General features: G+C 38.1%; 1 protein-coding gene and 1 pseudogene across 2 annotated transcripts in view; one reads left to right on the forward strand and one right to left on the reverse strand.

Annotated features, from left to right (window-relative positions):
* Positions 1 to 22713, forward strand: part of LOC18095531 (phenolic glucoside malonyltransferase 1) — a 93079-nt gene that overhangs the window by 15716 nt on the left and 54650 nt on the right. The gene's annotated exons all lie outside the window — the stretch shown is intronic.
* Positions 16189 to 16299, reverse strand: LOC112326320 (small nucleolar RNA R71; annotated as a pseudogene).

Here is a 22713-nt window from a genome sequence, read left to right on the forward strand (position 1 = left end):
CGTACAGTAATTTTACAAGTTAGAATGAGTTTGTGATAGTGCTTATATGTGTTCTGAACCACGTGGCAAATTGTTCATCTTGTAATTGAAAGATCTGGGATTCGGTCACCTGTGAGTTATTGGAGAGCAAATATTGTCGATGTTGCCTGCAAGTGATAGTGAGTGTATGATATTACAATATATAATTAACAGTATATTACTAACAAAGTTAATTTAATTAGTATTACACATATATAAACTTACTGAATAAAAGGTCTCAGCTCATCACAGTTAAATAGAACATAGTTGTGTGCTTGTTTGAATCTATTTCCGACAAATATCTTCCTCTTACGGCATGTTTAGGTGTGGGTCGTCCAGTATTGGAGAATATTGACAAGTTCCCACTAGAAGGCACTTCACCGCCATCATCGTGCCGTGGAACGCAATTGATTCTCGTTCTTAGATGAGGTTCGAAATAGTACGAGATAAATGTTGAGATCTCCTCAACAATATAGGCCTCACATATCGAAGCCTCAACATGCGCCTTGTTCTTAACCTTTTTCTTGAGATCTATATTGGACCAGTCCTTCAGCTTTTGTCTCGAACAGTAAATGTATAGGGAGATGCTCCATTGAGTCAAAAAATAATGGAGGGAATATCATCTCAAGTTTGCATAGTGTCTCGACGATATTCGTTTGAAGCCTCTCAATGTGCTCAACATTCAATTTGCTGGAGCATATATCTCTGAAGAAATGACTGATCTCAATGAGTGCATCCTATATTCCCTTTGGCAACAAATCAGGAAAAGCTAATGGGATGAGTGTTTGCATAAACACGTGGCACTCATGACTCTTCATTCCATACAATCTGCAGTCCTCTATATTAACCAGCCTTGATATGTTCGATGCATGTCCATCTAGAAAACGCATACTCTTAAACCATTTGTAGACTAGCAGTTGTGCGTTTTTCTCTAACACGAAGCTTGCTCTTGGTTTTGCGACCCGTGACTCACCATAAACCAACTCCATATTTTTACGGTTACAGTATAAAGCTATATCCAGTCTAGCCTTGATGTTGTCCTTTGTCTTCCCCTTCACATCCATGACGGTGTTGAAAATGTTCTCAAACATGTTCTTTTTGATGTGCATGATGTCAAGGTTATGGAAGAGCAGATTGGTCTTCCAATAAGGAAGCTCTCAAAAGATACTTCGCTTTACCCAATTATGGGTCAAACCAAAACCAGAAAACTTTTGCTTACCTGATTGAAGGCCAAACACATTGTCACCGTACTCTGATACAACATCATGCAATTCTTCACCAGAAAGACGCTGAGATGCAACATCTTTTTCAACTCTGCCAACAAAGAAATCTTTTATGTTCTTTTTGTACCTGTAATTAAGTGGCAAGAAGCGACGATAACAGTAAAAAAAAGAAGCTTTACCTCTGTTTGCTAACGTGAATGCCTTGTTGTTTTCCATGTAGTATGAACATGTAAGTTTCCCATGCGTGCTCCAACCAGAAAGCATTTCATAAGCTAGAAAATCATTGATAGTCCACATCAAAGCCGCCCTCATAAGGAAATTTTGTTTCCTCGATATATCATAAGTCAGAGCTCCGGAGGACCACAACTGTGCCAACTCATCAATCAACGGTCGAAGACAAACATCTATATTCCGCCCCGGGCTGCTTGGACCGGGTATGACAGTAGATAAAAACATGAACTCCGGCCTCATACACATTTCCGGTGGCAAGTTATAAACTGTGAGTATGACCGGCCAACAAGAATAAGGAGCAGCAAATGACCCAAATGGGTTGAATCCAGACTACACAACCCAAGACGCACATTTCTTGATTCAGCTGAAAAGTGAGGATGCACACTGTTAAAGAGTTTCCACACTTTGCCGTCAGAAGGATGCACCATCACTCCATCAACCGCATCATGTGCTTGGTGCCATGTCATGTGCTCAGCAGTCCTTGGTGACATGAATAACCTCTGTAGTCTTGGTGTGATCGAGAAGTATCTAAGTTTTATATGTGCCACTAGAGTCTTTCCTCTGCCAGTTCTAGGTTTGTAACGGGAATGCCCGCATGTTATGCACTCGGTCATCTCAGCATTTTCAAGATAGTATAACATGCAAAAGTTAGTGCACATGTCAATTTTCTGGTATCCTAAACCGAGGGGTTTCATCATGGACTTCGCAGCATAGAAGTTCTCTTTCAGCTTGTTCCCTTCAGGTAAAATGCTTCTCGCCCATTCAATAATCTTGTCATACCTACCTGGCCTCACTCAACCCGTGATCTGACTTGAAGGTGAACACCTGTGCTACGACCGATAATTTACTGTGGTTTGTGCAGCCATCCCATAATGGTTCGTCAGAATCTTTCAACAAATCAAAAAACCTAGTTGCATCTGCATTAGGTTCTTCTTCTACGATTGGACATTGACTGACATTACCTTGATTCATTCTCATTGCATCCATAACCATATTTCTGTAAGGATTAGTGTTGTCATTTGCCGATTCATGCACGTTGCTAGCACTAAAAGTAGACCCAACCACCGTTTCTCCCATTCTCCTCTTACTAACAAATACTTCTCCATGTGCATACCAACACTGGTAATTCTCCATAAACCCTTTATGTAGAAGATGCATCATTACAATATTTGGATGCAGATATTTTTTATTTTGACACTTCCTGCATGGACACCTAATACCGCCTCTAGTAAAATTTCTGGGAATAGATGTTGTGAAATTAATAAAACCCTGAACCCCGTTACAATAATCAATCCTTCGCAATCCTTGGGGTGAATCTCGATACATCCATGAATGATCATGCATGACTTATATCAAACCTCTATAAAATTATGATGACATCATGTATTAATTAACTAAGTTAGGTAAATAAACTTGCAAAAATATTATTTTACCTCGAGATTATCCAACAAAACAATCACAACTTCTCATAAATATTAAATATTCATTATCATTTATCAACGTCCATACAAATTAATATATATAAATTTACGGAAATTACCACTCAGCAATACCATTGATAAAACTTTAAACGGACACATTAAACAAGCTATTAATTATTTCAAAACAGAACATGTAATTCGGTAGTTCCATAAAGTTTTAACAATTTACAAACAAATACAATCTTACAAAATTTAAAACAAACCATAATAGGTATAGAATTATACATTCATATACTACAAGTTTGTTTGAGAAATAACAATAAAACATGTACATCTACTAACAAAATACATATACTAAAAAAACAATAAAATTGACATTTAATTAAACGTTAAAATTTAAAAAGATAGAATTACTTACAAAAATTGATAAAATCCGTCGGTAAAACAGAACACGGATGCTGTGACCACAAAACTTCAAAAAATATAACTTGTTGTGCTGAGATGAGGGAGATTTTTGTTTGGGGGGGGAGGGAGGGCTGGTTGTTCGCAGATGAGGAGAGTTGAGATTAGGAAGAAGAAGGAGAAATAGGGGAGGAGAGGGTTGACAGACATGACATATATTAAACTTTTCCGACGGTTTCACCGACGGATTTTCCGTCGATGATGTCCTGACGGAAAAATCGACACGTCACCGTACGGATCTACCATTTCAAATCCGTCGGTGATTCCGTCGGCATTTTAAACTGCGAACCGATCACGTCACTGTACGGGCTGTCGTTTTGAATCTGTTCGTAAAATAACCCCGCAAAAACCTCCACGTCAGCGACACGCCTTTTTTTAATTCGTAAACTTTTTCATCCGTAATTCAGTCGGTAACTACCGACGGACACTTTCCGTTGGTAGTTACCGACTGAATTACGGACGACAAAGTTTTCATCGGTAATTTCGACCTCAAATTACCGACAATTCTGTCGGTAAATCCGTTGCTATTTAGCGAATTTCTGGTAGTGTACAACGTTCATGAAGAATGGAAGACCCAAATCTACCATTTTCAAATTCAAAGTTTGGCCACAAAAGAGAAGTCAAAATCTATCTTGCAATCCAGCCCAAACACTGCTCAGAAGTTTACCCATAGCTGGAGTTCTAGAAGGCAAAAAGACGTCCAATTTGGTGGGCGGAAAGATCAGACAATTTCCAACAACTTTCATGAGATTACCTCTTCAAATTCTGATGTTAGCAATGGCATTTCATCCAGACAAGAGCTTGAGAGCTATCCACTACGTCCACCAGAAGCACTACTCAGTATTTTAGACATATCTCGAGCTGTAGTGATCCAAATGCTCTGCAATTTTATGGGTGGAAAGAGGAGATGATTTCCAACAACTTTCATGGGAACACTTTGCCAAATTCTAATCGCATCAATGTCATTTCATCCAACCAAAATGCTTGAGTGTTACTGTTCATCAAGTTCACTAAATCAATAGTTGGCCATTACATCAATAATCAATTACCAAATGAATAGTTCTAAATTTTAGCCTATAAAAGGAGGCATTTGCCATTTATTTAGGCATCTTGTTTTTTAGATCAAGATCATGTTCTTGCTTTCTTTGTATTTTGTAATGTTCAAGTTTTATTCCATGTTATATTTTCCTTAATCTCTTGTTTATGCTTTTCATTTCCTTTACTATACTTATATAATTATGTTCTTATTTTGTTTATTTATATTCTTCCTCTTTATAATGTCTAGCTAAGTTAATTATGTAAAGGTGAAAAGGTTTCACTAATGGTGTTAGAATATGTATAATATAAACTCAACATGGACTTTAATGTTTATATCCAAGAAATTTTGATATTAACATGTCTTATCTTTTTATCTTATCAATTCTTAATACCTTGCTTGTTAAATGGTTAATCTAGATTTGTGTTATATAACACTTGGTACATCAAATGCTTGATCCTTCATAGTCTTCGGCCGACATCGTTGTTATGAGAGGAACTTAATTTCTTGTCAACATAAGTTAGCGTAATGAATTCCTGACAATATTTAAAAGTATGGTGTTACGTAAATAAGATGATTAATATTGTTGTAACCCAATTTTGGCCCATTGGCTTTTAATTTAATTTTTACAGGGTTTAAAATGAAAAATTAAAAGATCAGAGATTTATTTCGATGAAAAGTGAGATTTGTCAACTTCCGTGAAAATTAAGGACTACAATGTGCTTTTGTCATTCTATCTTTATCTTCAAGATAATCCCTATCCTCAAGATAATCCTTGTCTTCAAGATAATGATAGTTATCCGCTTTCAAATTTGATTCTTAATCAAATTCAAACTTCAAAAAAGAGAATGAGTTTGATTGAAACTTGGTTTCTCACACGTGAAGGGACTCTAGCACTATAAATACAGATCTTAGAAGGACGATTAGAAAAAAAATCCTAAAAGGAGGAAACCCTAGGAGAAGGCCATTACCAGAAAACCCTACAAAAAAATAAAAGTAAAAAAAGACATAAAAAAAAGAGGGGGCGCGGCCGAATCCTAGACTAGCAGCCGCTGTCCCCTCCCCCCAGCTTCTTTGTCCCAGCCGTTCTTCCCCTTCTCCCTAAACCAGCCAAAGCATTGCCTTCTCACAGGAACTGCTCCCTCACCCTTACTTTTAAAAGACCACCCTCTGGTCTCTCTCTCCGAAACTAGACCCTCCCCCTCAGCCCGTTTCTCTGTTTCCTCTTCACCACCATCTTCCGCCTCACTTCCTTCCCTCCCTGCCAACTGAAGCCTCAACCATAACAGAGTTTATCTCCTCGCCAGCAGGGGATTTCCTCCTTCTCAACCGTCTGCACCGGCACACAGCAATCACCAACAGTCGCACTTCTTCAGCCACCATAGACGGGCAAGCCGCCAGCAGCCTCTTTTTCTTAGTCCAGCACCCAGAGCAACCTCAGTAACACAACATCAAAAAATAGTGACATAAGTGAAAGATTGTCCTCAAACAACAACTCTGCACCAGCATGGTGGACGAGAGCTACATCAACAAAGTCTTCAGCTGCCCCATCGTGGTTTCCTGTTTCGACCATGAAGGAGATGACAACACTGGGAACAACAGTAGCAGGAGCAGCATGGTAGTCATCGACTGTCCCAGCCTCCATTGAAGCAACGTTTAGAAACTTTTCTCTCTGGCCCCTGCACCAGCACTCCTTCTCCACAGTCTGAACTCAAGACAACAACACCCCTTAGTAGCAGCAATAGGGCGTGGTCACTTACATGTAACAGCAACAATGAAGTCTTCATCGTCCCAGCCGAGCACCAGCTTTCAGCCGGCGACAGCAGCAACGCCAGCAAAACTCTTCTCGCCAGCCCTTGCACCAGCTGTGAACAGCCGCAGACTACAAGCTCCAACAACACTCCTCTCTCCCCACCGTGCTCTTCCTGCCACCGTCCATTAGTTCCTCGATCGGGAGAAGATCCTGCTCCACCGTGGTTAGCTTCCTCTTGTTTCTTCCGGCCGTGGCTCCAGCCATCGCCAGTGCCAGTGAGTCGCTTCCCCTCCTGTATTATAATTCACATTAGTAGCTGTGAATTATAATTCACTTTCTACTAAAGCAAGTGAATTATAAATCACTTGTCTCAACCGGGTCACTGGCCTCAGACCGGAGAGGTTGGGTCTACCCAACCATGCAGGCTAGGTCAAACCCACCCAAAAATAAATAAATAAAACACATAATAAAAAAATAGTTTTTTTTATTCAGATTTTTTGTGGGTTTATTCACTGGCGCCAGAGTCGAGAATTATACCGTATTTTGTGGATTGCACAATATTTACCAACGCTAGAGTTGGAAATATTCATAGTTCACTAGCACCAGAGTCAGGAATTATACCATATTTTATGGATTGCATAATATTTACCAACGCCAGAGTTGGAAATATTCATAGGTGAATATTCACTGACGCCAGAGTCAGGAATATTATAGGATGACCATAAGAACAGAACACAAACAAACCTTTAGCAATTTTAGACAAAATCAGCAATGCAGCCTGCCTCAGGCATGACGCTTAAGGGGTGATAGCATCTTCCCTTTTGCGTAACCAGTCCCGGATCATAGAATCTCTGTTGACCAGTTAGGGTTCCTAGTGACCATAATACTAGGTGGTGACTCCTTAAACAAGACATTTTCCCCTAAAAGAACAAGATGCAAGATATCTGTTCCTTTTCCAATCGAGAGATTAATTTTTAACCGGTCGCCGCGATGTCCGGGTGTGACAGAATGGCGACGCCGCTGGGGACTTTAGGACTAAGCTTTGCTTTTTTTCCTTTTTATTGCTAAACTATATTTGTCGTACTGTTTTTTTCTCCTTGTTGTGGCTATGTTGAGTTTATCAAGTTTTATTTATTTATTTATTTTTACTCTTTTTACTGTTTTAGCATGCATTGTTTTTCGTGTTTATCATGCATTGGATATGGATCTAAGGTTTTCACCCATCACTTATCTCATTTTTAATACGTGTGGTATCAACTTTAAGATAAGTGGAGGAGTAACGGCAACTCAATGGCTTTAGCCTGGGTAAGGCTCGCGAAACTATCCAACTCTCACATGATTGTTTGCTCGACAGTGGTCGATATGCCAAACTGATATTATTCAGGGCCTCTATCTTCACGCTGCTTATAAACCTCATATCAACCTTTCGAGGGCGATCACTGAGCATGCGAAAGACTGTTGAGACTAGATAGCAAAACTACCCCGATGCATTTAATGACTAGAACCTATCCTTTAGGTTAATCCCTGCGTAAATTCATTGAGATAAGCTTAAATGTGCTTTTGGGTGACGTAATGACCGTTATTTCTAAGATCACAACTGATGAGTATGGACTCGAGTCTGAATCTTTACAAATGACCGAGGGAGAATGCCTTAGACTGGATGTCGGTGAGATACCGTTACGCTAAGACATTAGATGCATAATAAAAGACACCAAGAATATGACTGAAAGCTCAGATGATAAAAGGCTAAACAGATCTGCTCTCGGCATTGCAATGAATATCGGATTTGAATCTGACCACACATCCAAAGAATAACGATCGTTATGTCACCCCCTAAAAAAAGTGAATTCATATCCAATATGTTGTGTTCATCTTCATGCATGTTTGAACATACACTTATGAACTGTTATAATACCGCACTCCAGGTGAAATATAGGTTCCCCATTGAAACACACTTATAACACTCGACTGTGAAAAAGACAAATGGAAAACGAAGAAAAAGCCCAGTTGGAAGCCCAACACCGAAAAGAGACGGAAAGTCTTAGAGAAGAAGTCACAAAGCTTACTAGCCTACTCGAATAGGCCTTGAGATCTAAACCTGAAGAAGCAAAATCTACAGCTCAGCCTGAACCTATGCTCGTAAATCCACAGAATCTAGGGGCAAATGAGGTGTCTCAACAGGCTATGTATTCCCAATTTGCTCAACCAGCATATCCCATAAGAATGTCATCTACCATTGACCTTACAATAAAGGAATCTCAAAAGAACAAGATAGTAAAAGAAGATGGCCTGGATAAATGGGCTGCCCTGGAACAAAGGCTGAGGGCATTCGAGGGAACTAGCCTACATGACCATATAAAAGCTGCTGAGATGTGTTTGGTACCTAACGTAGTCATTCCTAGGAAGTTTAGGGTGCCAGAATTCGTCAAATATACAAGAACTCAATGCCCTGTAACTCATCTCAAGGCATACTGCAACAAAATGGTTGAGGTAGTCTATGACGAGAAACTGTTGATTCACTTCTTTCAAGACAGTTTGAGTGACGTTGCCCTTACTTGGTATATACTATTGGACAATACCAAGATAAAAAGTGGAAGGACTTAGTTGATGCCTTCATTAGGCAATATAAGTTCAATAAAGATATGGGTCCTGATAAGTCAAGCTTGCAAGCTATGGAAAAGAACAAGGAGTCCATAAGAGAATACACTCAAAGGTGGCGTGAGACTGCCACACAAGTTAATCCTCCTTTATTGGAAAAAGAAATGATCAATTTGTTTGTCAACACTTTCAAGGCCCCATACTTTGAATACCTGGTTGGAAGCTCTACACAATATTTTTCTGATTTGGTTACTATAGCCGAGAGGATCGAACAAGCCATCCATTTAGGAAATATTGTTGACTCTTCTGAGGTGAAAAGTTTCACTTGAGAAAGGAAAGAAATCAAGGTTCACAATATCGAAGGTGATTATAAAAGTGAGAGAAAGAGCTACCAAAATAAAGACATCTAGAGGTCACTTATCCTGAATACGAAGCCACAGTGTCATTAGGCCAAGACTGGTTTGCATGTAACCTTAACTGACTATTGGAAAGGTGCCCCTATCAAGGAATTCATAGGAGAGGGACGATTGGAAGATTCCAGAAATTCTAATTGATGATTGCTAAATGTTTAGCCCTTTTATGTGTCACCTTGCTAGTATAAGGTCTTTGTTGCTTTTTTAGGATTTCAATGAAATAATGAGTTCGTCCTTCAATTGTGTCTCTTCCTTTGATTTACAACCAAAATATCCTGAAAGGGATTCTCTCTAAAGAACTCACAAATACACTTTTGAAGCCTCGCATGATCTCATAGACTCAATTCATATCTTTTACCAAAATCAGTTTCCCCATTGGAATTTTGAAAATTAAACTTGCATTTTGATTTCAAAAATAATTTGATGTTTACTTAAAATGATATTTTTGACATTCTACTTGTACAATGACACATGAATCAAACAACTCCTTCATTGAGGTGACTAAACTCTGAACCAAAATTCACGAATATAAAATGAACTGTCATCCTCACACCATGACTCTTGAGACATGTTGTTTTAAATGTATGAATAATGGTATGTAGTGAACTCATTGCTCATAGACTCACGAAATGCATCTCTTTGTAAAGACCAAACCATCACATTGGACGAGGCCAAAGTTTATTGATCTTAATTGCTTGCGTTTGAAATGAGGAAAGGCTATCTTTGTTATTTCTTTCACATTCTAAAAAGTATATCCCTTGCAGTCCCTTTTTGAGCCCGAATAATTTTTCATTCATGAAAAAACCCGACTAGGATCACACCCTACACTTGGGGCAAGTGAAAATTTCAAGGAAAAAAGATGAAAAAAACTGCGAGAAAGCCAAAAAGGCAAAAGAGCCCAAGAAACTCAATGACTAGGGGGCATGCCCAAATCACAAGAAAGAGTGATAACCAAGATAAAGTGAGTATGCCCTAGCATAGCAATGAAAAAGCAAATCAAAGAAAAGCGGCGAAAGAAAAGATGAACGACACAAAGAGTCGAACTGCTGATAGTGATCCTCAGTCTTTGAAACCCTGAAACACTCTTTGAGCCTTATGATCTTTTCTTTCATAACCAAAAACCTCAGCCTACATTACGTACCTGTAGAAGTCCTTTCTAATCGAGCAAGCAAGCAACATGGGTTAATAACCAATGCTCTCAAAATGCAAAAAGTACTTCTTTATTAGAGTCATGACATTGAGAACAAGTTATTCATTATTATTCATGCTGATAAAATAAGTGTTCAAAAAGAGACAAGTTTTTCTCAAACAATACCTCGAGCTGTTTCTTGAGCCCTTTACTTTGGAAACCCATAAGAAACAGAAGGTCACCTCATGATGTACTTTCACCAAATACTATATCGCCAAATACAAGAGTAAATAATCTCTTTTCCAAGAAAAACCCAAGGAGTTGCAAGATTTCAAAAGCAAATGCTTTTAAACTTACATCGAAACAATTATTGTTTTCAAAATGCAAGATTAAGATTCCAAGATTTATTCTGGACAAATATTCTTTCACCAAACTGAAAATGGGAGAAATGAGAAAATGGTCGCTTAAAAACCATTATTTGGCAGAGTTGTTGACAAAGCACACCTAAGGGCAATGACCAGTACAAGGGGGCAACATTATGTTTAGAAGGAAAAATCGATTCCTTCTAGAAAAAAGATGAACATTTCCTATAACAAGACAATGGGGCATCTTGGTTTATAAAAGGCAGCTTGATCTTTTCAAACAAGTGACAACGAATGTTTTTAAAAGTGAGACGGGGATTAATGAATGATCCTCTCAAATTATTTGACGAGATGAAAAATCTCTAGCAAGCAAATGGGTCACAATGGGCACCATAACGGCTAAGCTGTGTAAATGAATCTGGGAAGAGACTTACATGGGCCAACTCGAGTAGGCTAGAAGTTAAACGACGAAGATGACCCGAATCAGAGATAGCAAGTCGTCATCAATCAAGCAAAAAGATTAAGAAGAAATGGGGGCCTATATTTAAAATCAGGTAAAGATGCATGCATATCATCTAAACTTTAAGACATTGGACAACGAGTTTTGCAAACTTCGCAAGAAAAATCTCTGACGAGATCCATCAAATGGAAGGCCACCTTGAAAGGGCCAAGTTTGAAATTGCTTTTGGAAATTTTTCACCTTTGAGAAATTTTAACCTGGGTAGGTCACCCACGAGAATTAGGCCGCAAAAAAAAATCTCTATTTTTCCACCACCTTTTCTCAACCATCCAAGGTAGTGCGTTTCCTAACCCTACCTCCTTTCAAGCGCGCCTTTAAGTCCTCGCTTCCTTTCGAGTGTGCCTTTGAGCCCTCGCTTCCTTTTCGAGCGTGCCTTTGAGCCCTCGTTTCCTTTCGAGTGCGCCTTCGACCATCCTTTTGAGTGCGCCTTCAAGCCCTCACCTCTTTCGAGCGTGCCTTCGAGCCCTCGACCATCCTTTTAGTGCACCTTCGAGCCCTCACCTCCTTCGAGTGCGCCTTCGAGCCCTCGACCATCCTTTTGAGTGCACCTTCGAGCCCTCACCTCCTTCGAGTGCGCCTTCGAGCCCTCGACCATCCTTTTGAGTGCGCCTTCGAGCCCTCACCTCCTTCGAGTGCGCCTTCGAGCCCTCAACCATCCTTTTGAGTGCACCTTTGAGCCCTCATTTTCCTTTCTATTTTTACTTGGGTAGGTCACCCATTACAATGAGACCCTTTCTTTGTATTTTTTCCACCTGGGTAGGTCACTCATTACAATGAGACCACTTAAAAAACAATTCTCTCTCTGTATTTTCACCATCGGGCAGGTCGCCTGGAACAATGAGACCACTCACGAAACTCTTTTCGCGTTTTATTCTTCATCGGGCAGGTCACCTGGAAAAATGAGACCACTCGTGAAATCCTTCGCGTTGCTTCTTCCTATCGGGCAGGTCGCCTGGAACAATTAGACCACTCGTGAAATCCTTTGCGTTGCTTCTTCCTATCGGGCTGGTCGCCTGGAACAATTAGACGACTCGCGAAACACTTTTCGCGTTTTATTCTTCATCGGGCAAGTCCCTGGAAAAATGAGACCACTCGCGAAATCCTTCTCGTTGCTTCTTCCTATCGGGCAGGTCGCCTGGAATAATTAGACCACTCGTGAAACCCTTTTCGCGTTTTATTCTTCATCGGGCAGGTCACCTGGAATAATGAGACCACTCGCGAAATCCTTCGCGTTGCTTCTTCCTATCAGGCTGGTCGCCTGGAATAATTAAACCACTCGTGAAACCCTTTTCGCGTTGTATTCTTCATCGGGCAGGTCACCTAGAAAAATGAGACCACTCGCGAAATCCTTCGCGTTGCTTCTTCCTATCGGGCTGGTCGCCTATAACAATTAGACCACTCGCGAAACCCTTTTCGCGTTTTATTCTTCGTCGGGCAGGTCGCCTGGAACAATTGGACCACTCACGAAATCCTTCGCGTTGCTTCTTCCTATCGAGCTGGTCGCCTGGAACAATTAGACCACTCGTGAAACCCTTTTCACGTTTTATTCTTCATCGGGCAGGTCACCTGGAAAAATGAGACCACTCGCGAAAGCCTTCGCGTTGCTTCTTTCTATTGGGCAGGTTGCCTGGAACAATTAGACCACTAGCGAAACCCTTTTTGCATTTCATTCTTCATCGGGCAGGTCGCTTGGAATAATTAGACCATTTAAAAAAAAACCAAAAAAAATCAATAAAAAAAACAAGAAAAAGGAAAAGAGGAAGGTTTTTCACAATTATTCTTCTTTACAAAACTTACTATACAAAGTCGAAAGAAAATAAATTTTCTAATGCATTTGCACCGTAAGCATTGTAAAGAGGGGGCAACTGTTGTAACCCACTTTTGGCCCATTGGCTTTTAATTTAATTTTTACAGGGTTTAAAATGAAAAATTAAAAGATGAGAGATTTATTTCAATGAAAAGTGTGATTTGTCAACTTCCGTGAAAATTAAGGACTACAATGTGCTTTTGTCATTCTATCTTTATCTTCAAGATAATCCCTATCTTCAAGATAATCCTTGTCTTCAAGATAATGATAGTTATCCGCTTTCAAATTTGATTCTTAATCAAATTCAAACTTCAAAAAAGAGAGTTAGTTTGATTGAAACTTGGTTTCTCACACGTGAAGGCACTTTAGCACTATAAATACAGATCTTAGAAGGACGATTAGAAAAAATAAATCCTAAAAGGAGGAAACCCTAGGAGAAGACCATTACCAGAAAACCCTATAAAAAATAAAAGTAAAAACAGACATAAAAAAAAGAGAGGGGGCGCGGCCGAATCCAAGACTAGCAGCCGTTGCCCCCTCCCCCCAGCTTCTTTGTCCCAGCCATTCTTCCCCTTCTCCCTAAACCAGCCAAAGCATTGCCTTCTCACAGGAACTGCTCCCTCACCCTTACTTTTAAAAGACCACCCTCTGGTCTCTCTCTCTGGAACTAGACCCTCCTCCTCAGCCCGTTTCTCTGTTTCCTCTTCACCACCATCTTCCGCCTCACTTCCTTCCCTCCCTGCCAACTGAAGTCTCAACCATAACAGAGTTTATCTCCTCGCCAGCAGGGGATTTCCTCCTTCTCAACCGTCTGCACCGGCACGCAGCAATCACCAACAGTCGCACTTCTTCAGCCACCATAGACGGGTAAGCCGCCAGCAGCCTCTTCTTCTTAGTCCAGCACCCAGAGCAACCTCAGCAACACAACATCACAAAATAGTGACATAAGTGAAAGATTGTCCTCCAACAGCAACTCTGCACCAGCATGGTGGACGAGAGCTGCATCAACAAAGTCTTCAGCTGCCCCATCGTGGTTTCCTGTTTCGACCATGAAGGAGATGACAACACTGGGAACAACAGTAGCAGGAGCAGCATGGCAGTCATGGACTGTCCCAGCCTCCATTAAAGCAACGTTTAGAAACTCTTCTCGCTGACCCCTGCACCAGCACTCCTTCTCCACAGTCTGAACTTAAGACAACAGCACCCCTCAGTAGCAGCAATAGGGCGTGGTCACTTACATGTAACGGCAATAATAGAGTCTTCATCATCCCAGCCGAGCACCAGCTTTCAGTCGGCAACAGCAGCAACGCCAGCAAAACTCTTCTCGCCAGCCCTTGCACCAGCTGTGAACAGCCGCAGACTACAAGCTCCAACAACACTCCTCTCTCCCCACCGTGCTCTTCCTGCCACCGTCCATTAGTTCCTCGATCGGGAGAAGATCCTGCTCCACCGTGGTCAGCTTTCTCTTGTTTCTTCCAGCCGTGGCTCCAGCCATCGCCAGTGCCAGTGAGTCGCTTCCCTTCCTGTATTATAATTCATGTTAGTAGCTGTGAATTATAATTCACTTGCTACTATAGCAAGTGAATTATAATTCACTTGTCTCAACCAGGTTACTGGCTTAGGCCAGTGACCAGACCGGAGAGATTGGGTCTACCCAGCCATGCAGGCTGGGTCAGACCCACCCAAAAATAATTAAAAAAAACACATAATAAAAAAATAGTTTTTTTTTATTTAGATTTTTTGTGGGTTTATTCATTGGCGCCGAGTCGGGAATTACACCGTATTTTATGGATTGCACAATATTTACCAGCGCCAGAGTTGGAAATATTCATAGTTCATTGGCACAAGAGTCAGGAATTATACCGTATTTTATGGATTGCATAATATTTACCAACGCCAGAGTTGGAAATATTCATAGGTGAATATTCACTGACGCCAGAGTCAGGAATATTATAGGATGACCATAAGAACAGAACACAAACAAACCTTTAGCAATTTTAAACAAAATCAGCAATGCAACCTGCCTCAGGCAGGATGCTTAAGGGGTGATAGCATCTTCCCTTTTGCGTAACCAGTCCCAGACCATAGAATCTCTGTTGACCAGTTAGGGTTTCTAGTGACCATAATACTAGGTGGCGACTCCTTAAACAAGACATTTTCCCCTAAAAAAATAAGATGCCAGATATCTGTTCCTTTTTCAATCGAGAGATTAATTTTTAATCAGTCGCCGCGATGTCCAGGTGTGACAAATATGATCATGTTGATAATTTATAAAGAATTTATACTTTACTTATCTCTAATACCATTAGTGGATCCTCTAACCTTGACAACTGTTTTTATCATTGTTTAATCTTCACATTAATCTTACATCTCAAAGTCCTTTTTAACTCATCATCACCACCACCACCATCATCATCATTGTTGTTGTTGTTGTTCTTATTAGTATTGTTGTTGTTATTATTATTATTATTATTATTATTATTTATAATTTATATAGTTAACCTTTATGTGGTTCGACCCCAGTCTTGCCGGGTTTTTTATTACTTTGACACTCTTGCACTTGGGAGAAGACATCAACTATTTGTTCGTGTCAAGTTTTTGGCGCCGTTGCCGGGGAGGTAAATTCTTGTATAAATTATAATATTTATTTTATTTTCACTTTTCACTTTTCTTGTGTCTAACTTTTGTTTCTTTTGTTTTGTTTCTTTTTCTTTTGTTTTCTTCTTCCTTTTATTCTCTTTCTACACGCGCATGAGAGTTTGGTCACATATATTAAGTGGTAGACTTTGTGGGGTATCCTCATCATTTTCAGAAAATATGGCCGAAGAAGATAAGGAGTCGCTTCATAATGAGAATAACCGAGTTAGAACACTTAGAGACCACATAAATCCTACAAGAACAAGTGCACCCTCATGTATAGTTTTCCCTCCTGATGCATCTTACTTTAATTTTAAGCCAGGCATTATTCAACTTTTACCTTCTTTTCATGGCTTAGATCTAGAAAATCCATACTTGCATTTGAGAGAATTTGAAGAAGTCTGTAACACCTATAATGACTTAAATTGTAGCATGAATACCATCAGATTAAAGCTTTTTCCTTTTTCATTAAAAGATAAAGCTAAAACATGGCTACAAAATTTTAGGTCAGGATCCATTCGTGCTTGGGATGAAATGCAACAACAATTTTTAAAGAAGTTTTTTTCATCTAACAGAACAAACTCTTTCAAAAGACAAATCACTACTTTCACTCAAAAATCAAGAGAAACATTTTATCAATGTTGGGATAGGTATCGAGACTTGCTTAATACTTGCCCTCATCATGGTTTTGAAATATGTAGATTGGTTTCACTTTTTTATGAAGGGTTAACACCTAAAGATAGACAAATGGTGGAATTGATGTGCAATGGAACTTTTAAAAATAAAGACCCTGATGAAGCAATGGAGTACCTAGACTTGCTAGCTGAAAATGCTCAAAATTAGGGCACTAGAGGTACTTATGAGGCATCAGGTAAAACTCAACCTCATACATCTAGTGGAGGTATGTACAACCTTAGGGAAGATCATGACCTCCAAGCTAAATTTGCATCTTTAGCTAGAAAAGTCGAGGCACTAGAATTAAAAAAGAGTGGTCAACTAAAATTTGTTCAAGACATTGTGTGTCAAATCTATGAAACCAATGAACACTCAACCAATGACTGTCCAACTTTGCCTTTTTTTGAGGAATGCCTACATGAACAAGCCCATGCTTTAAACAGGTTTCAAAGGCCCAATCATAACCCATACTCGCAAACATACAACCTTGGTTGGAGAAATCACCGAAATTTCAGTTGGAAGAGTGGTAACAATAATGCACAAACTTCACAACCACCATTTTAAGCACACTATAATTTCCAAAATTCTCATGGATATGCACCTCCTTATGCTCCACCTCCTAGAAGAAATCTTGAGGAAACATTGCATGCATTCATTGAAAAGCAAGAGACAATCAACACTCAAAATGCTCAAACCATGGCCGATCTAAAAGATGCTCTTGCAAAATTCACATCTACTCTCAGTTTTCAAGAGAAATGTAAGTTTCCATCTCAACCACAGCAAAATCCCAAGGGGCAATACAACGCAAATGCAAGTAGTTCCGGAAGCCATCACATAGATCAAATCAAATCATTCATCACTCTTCGCAGTGGTAAGGTTATTGAAAAACCCACTCTTGAACCTTGTGAGAAAGATGATGAGTTAATCCCCGAGGGTAAGGAAGGGGTTGAATCTGAACATTGCAAAGAAAAGACTGATTCCCCGCCAGCACTTCCATTTCCTCATGCCATGACCAAACAACGGAAAGTCAATCACAACTCTGAAATCTTTGAAACTTTCAAACAGGTAAGCATCAATATACCTTTGTTGGATGCTATTAAACAGGTACCTTCTTATGCTAAATTTTTAAAAGATCTGTGCACAGTGAAGAGAAAACTGGATGTGAAAAAGAAAGCCTTTTTAGCCGAACAAGTAAGTACCATTCTTCAGAACAATTATGCTTTGAAATATAAAGATCCTGGTTGTCCTACAATTTCTTGCTTTATTGGAGAACATAAAATTGAAATAGCTTTACTTGATCTTGGAGCTAGTGTGAATTTACTTCCATATTTAGTCTTTCAGTGTCTCAATCTAGGTGAGTTAAAACCAACTTCTGTAACTCTTTTACTTGCTGATAGATCTGTAAAAATGCCTAGAGGAATAGTTGAAGATGTGTTAGTATAAGTTAATAAATTCATTTTTCCTGTGGATTTTATTGTCTTGGATACACAACCTGTTGAAGCATGTAATTCATTTCCTGTTATTTTAGGACGTTCATTTCTTGCAACTTCTAATGCATTGATTAATTGTAGGAATGGGCTGATGAAGTTATCATTTGGAAACATGACATTGGAGATGAATATTTTCAACATTTGCAAGCAACCTAAAGATGATAATGATTTACAAGAAGTAGATCTTGTTGAAGAATTAGTTTATCATCAACTTGAATCTACTTTGAGTAAAATTGAGTTTGGTGAATCTGAAGATTTGCAAATGATTTATTTTCAAAAAGAAATCACGAATAAGAAAGGCACCAAAAATGTTGATGCGAATCTTTTGTCACGAGTGACAATAGATTCGACATCCAACATCACACCTATCGATGATTACTTTCCTGACGAATCCTTACTTTTTCTTAGATCACTGCCTTGGTTTGCTAATTATGTCGATTTTCTTGCTGTAGGATATTTGCCAGCTCACTGGAGCACCTAAGACAAAAGAAAATTCTTGAACGAAGTGAAGGACTTTTATTGGGATGACCCTTACTTATTTAAATATTGTTCAGATCAAATATTTCAAAAATGTATTCCCGACAATGAGTTAAGTAGTGTCAGTAAATTTTGTCACTCTGAGGCATGTGGGGATCATTTCTCTTCAAAAAAGACGATTGTAAAAATCTTACAAAGTGGATTTTTTGGGCCCACCATGTTCAAGGACTCACATGCATTCTGCAAAACCTCTGAAAATTATCAAAAGGTGGGATTTATTTCAAAACATAAAGAGTCTTTAGATAATCTTCTATTGACTCTTAAGTCTCATCATAGTGGAGATATGCATCGTGCAATTCATGATTTATGGCCCCATTTTCATAAAGAACATGCTCATCATAGTCTTAGGAATCTGACTAAAAAAGACCATGTTTGTCAGTTTTTAAGAAAATTGAATGGAAAGCCTATTCCCGACCCATAGAGGGCGTTTAAGCCATTCTTGGACGTAAAACCAAGGGAAGATGTGAGCCACAATCACAACTAATTGTACATACATATGTTTTAAAAAAAAAAACAAAAAAGAGAGAGAGAGAGACTCCAACTGGCCTCCATATAGGTGGTATGATTGCATTTTCAATTTCTCATCTATAAAATCTTCTCTTCCTTTCCTTCATTTCTACTCAACCCACACATTCAACAGATATCGAAGTGTGTAGAAATGGCAGGTTCCTCAAGTCATCAAATAAGAAATATTTGTGTTTTCGGTGGATCTAGTCATCAAATAAGAAATATCGAAATGTGTAGAAATGACTTCACAACTACATGTTCCTTTTGGATTCATATAGTCTCTAAGTGTTCTGACACGATTATTCTCATTATTCTCATTATGAATTGACTGGTTATCTTCGTCGACCATGTTTTATGAAGAAAATAAGGATTCCTAGAAAGTCTACCACTTAATGTGCATGTCCAAACTCTCATGCAAGTGCAGAAAGAAAGAAGAAAAGGAAGAAACAAAAATTAGAAAAACAAATAAAAGTGAAAAGAAAAGAAAATAAAAGAAAATATATAATTTATACAATATCCTACCTCCTCGGCAACGGCGCCAAAAACTTGACACGATCAAAGAGTTGATGTCTTATCCCAAGTGCAGGAGTGTCAAAGCAATAAATAACCCAGCAAGACCGGGGTCGAACCACATGGAGGTCAACTATATAAATTACAAATAAAGAAAAAAGATTTGAAAAGAATAATAACAGAAAAGGAGTTGAAGAGAGTTTTAGGATGTGATATTGATGTAAGGATTAAACAATGATAAAACAGATGTCAGGGTTAGAGGATTCACTAATGGTATTTCAAATAAATATAATATAAACTCTTTTTATTACTCAATTGGAAACCACACACAAAGGAGGTTCCAATCGGATGATTTATCGTTATTAGCTCATTATAAATTATTAACATGATCATATTAATCATCTTATCTAAGTAACACCATACTTATATATATCATCAAGCATTCATGTTGCTAGCTTATGTTAACAACAAATCAAGTTCCTCGCATAACAACGATGTCGGCCGAAGACTATGAAGGATCAATCATTTGATGTACCAAGTGTTATACAACACAAATCTAGTTAACCATTTAACAAGCAAGGTATTAATAATTAGTAAGATAAAAAGATAAGACATGTTAATAGCAAACTTTCTTGGATATAAACATTAAAGTCCATGTTGAGTTTATAATATACCTATTCTAACACCATTAATGAAACCTTTTCACCTTGGCATAATTAACTTAGCTAAACATAATGAAGAAGAAAAACATAAATAAACAATATAAGAACATAAACATGATATAAGTTAACTAAATATAGGAAAGGAAATGAAAAAGCATAAACAAGAGATTAATATAGGATGAAAGAAAACTTGAACATTACAAAGATATAAAGAAAGAAAGCAAGAACATAATCTTGATCTGAAAACCAAGATGACTAAATACATGGCAAATGCCTCATTTTATAGGCTAAAATTTAGAACTATTGATTGGTTGACAAACTATTTAGTTGGTGGCTAACCATTGACTTGGTGGCTAGTTTTTGACATTGTTGGCTGCTGGTTATTGATATTGTTGGCTGATTATTGATATTGTTGGTTGGCTAAAACATCATTGCTAACATCAGAATTAGAGCCCTTTGAGCTTATGAAAGTTGTGAGCAATTGTCTCAGCTTTCCAACAAAAAATAAATAGAGCTCATTTGGACTTCTAAAACTCAAGATATAAGCTAAAAACCGAACAGTGTTTGAGTTGCAGGACAAATTCCGACTTCTTCGTTGTTACTAAGATTTGAACTTGAAAACGGTAGAATTGAGTCTTGGACTCCGCATGAAAGTTTTAGGTCTATGTCTTAGCTTTCCATCCATATAAAGCAGACCTAAATCCAAGGTTTACAACTCCAGTTATGATCCAATAACAGAATGGTGTTCCAGTTTGAACCAGCATCTCTTCTATTAGCCCTTTTTTTGTCTTCTTAATTTCAATAGTGAATCACATCAATCAATCCTTTGAATTATGAGATATACGTGCATTCAAAACAAGCTTTTACCATAAATTAAAGATATATTATATTATCAGACTTGTTATTATAAAACATGCTTTAGTTAGGGAATTTAATGATACTTTAGGTGCAATATGATGATATAAAGCCTTAATGAGAATGCACTTTTAAGTACTAATCACATCCCCCAACCAGCTTATTACTAGTTCCTAGTAATCAAAGCGTTAAAATAGAAAAACAATTTGCAAGTTCTACAAAGCAAGGTATTCATCATTTAACTTCCATTAATCTATCCAAATAAACAAACTCTCATTAATTTTATACATCTGCTTCATACTGTTGAAACAAGATATTAATAAACCTTGTTTTATGTGCTCAATATATGAAAACATAGATGATGAGGCTTTTATTGGAAGAAAACAATATTTTGTTCTAATGTTTAAGGTTAACTTCCTTGGGTTGGGATTATTATCTTTTTTTTTTTGAAAGCAAGAATTTATAACACAATGTATCTTGAACCCATGTAACGAGATTTTAGCTAATGACTCCCAGATCAGTTGGTCTTATGGCATCAGGTGTTGAAACACCCCTTCAAGCTTAGTAACTCGGGTTGCAGATACTAAAATGTAGATAGTGCAATATTTGATTCCCTTAAACTTTCTCCTCAACCCATGTAACAAGCACTGGGCCAATAGCTCCCAAGTCAGTTGACTTTAGGGTAGTAGGTGTTAAAATACCCCTTCGGGCTTAATTGCTTAAGTCGAGGAGGCTACGAAACCAAACTTATCTACTTTTTTTATTTATTCAATTTATTATTATTATTATTATTATTATTATTATTATTATTATTATTGTTTTTTTTGTTTTTTGTTTTTTTGCATATTATATACTACCCTTTCTCTTAGTTGTTACCTTTAACAAAAGAACATGAATAATATAATAATCCAATGTGCAACCCATAATCATATGTTAAAGTGTGTGTGTGAAAATGAAAGTTTAGGAATACTTGTTAAATGAGTATATGAGCAGAATCAAGTGATAACAATGCGAGAGTTTGTAAACCTGAATATTTCAAGAAGTATTCTGATAGACCTTGTTAAGAATGTTTACTAAGATGCGTCTCAAGAGTCATTAAAATTCCTCCTTTACTCTGTCATCCTAGTAACAATAGTTTTGCAAATGGTTTTAATAATAGAAAACATGGTTAGTTAAGTTTTTTTAATATCAACTACTACCCTCTCCCCCCAACCAAAACGAGACATTGTCCTTAATGTTCTAAGACAGAAAGATAGAGTATAGAAGACATCACCTAAAACAACAATTACTGACAAACCTGAAACACACTTAAACAAATATAAGAAAGAACCACACACAAATAATATGTTATTAATAAAAATAGAATACACAAATTTTTACAAGCTAAGGCTTAAATCGTAGTTGTGATTGTGGCTTACATCTTCCCTTGGTTTTACGTCTAAGAACGACTTAAACGCCCTTTATGGGTCGGGGATAGGCTTCCCATCCAATTTTCTTAAAAACTGGCAAACAGGTCTTTTATAGTCAAATTCCCAAGACTATGTCGAGCATGTTCTTTATGACAATTGGGCCATAAATCATGAATCACACGATGCATATCTCCACTATGATGAGACTTAAGAGTCAATAGAAGATTATCTAAAGACTCTCTATACTTTGAAATAAATCCCACCTTTTGACATTTTTCACAGGTTTTTCAGAATGCATGTGAGTCCTTGAACATGGTGGGCCAATAAAATCCACTTTGTAAGATTTTTTCAGCTGTTTTTTTTATGAGAAATGACCCCCAAATGCCTCAAAATGATAAAATTTAATGACACTACTTACCTCATTATCAGGAATGCATCTTTGATATATTTGATTAGGA

Source organism: Populus trichocarpa, chromosome 1 (genome assembly GCF_000002775.5).
Source record: "Populus trichocarpa isolate Nisqually-1 chromosome 1, P.trichocarpa_v4.1, whole genome shotgun sequence".
In the NCBI taxonomy this organism is placed as follows: domain Eukaryota; kingdom Viridiplantae; phylum Streptophyta; class Magnoliopsida; order Malpighiales; family Salicaceae; genus Populus; species Populus trichocarpa.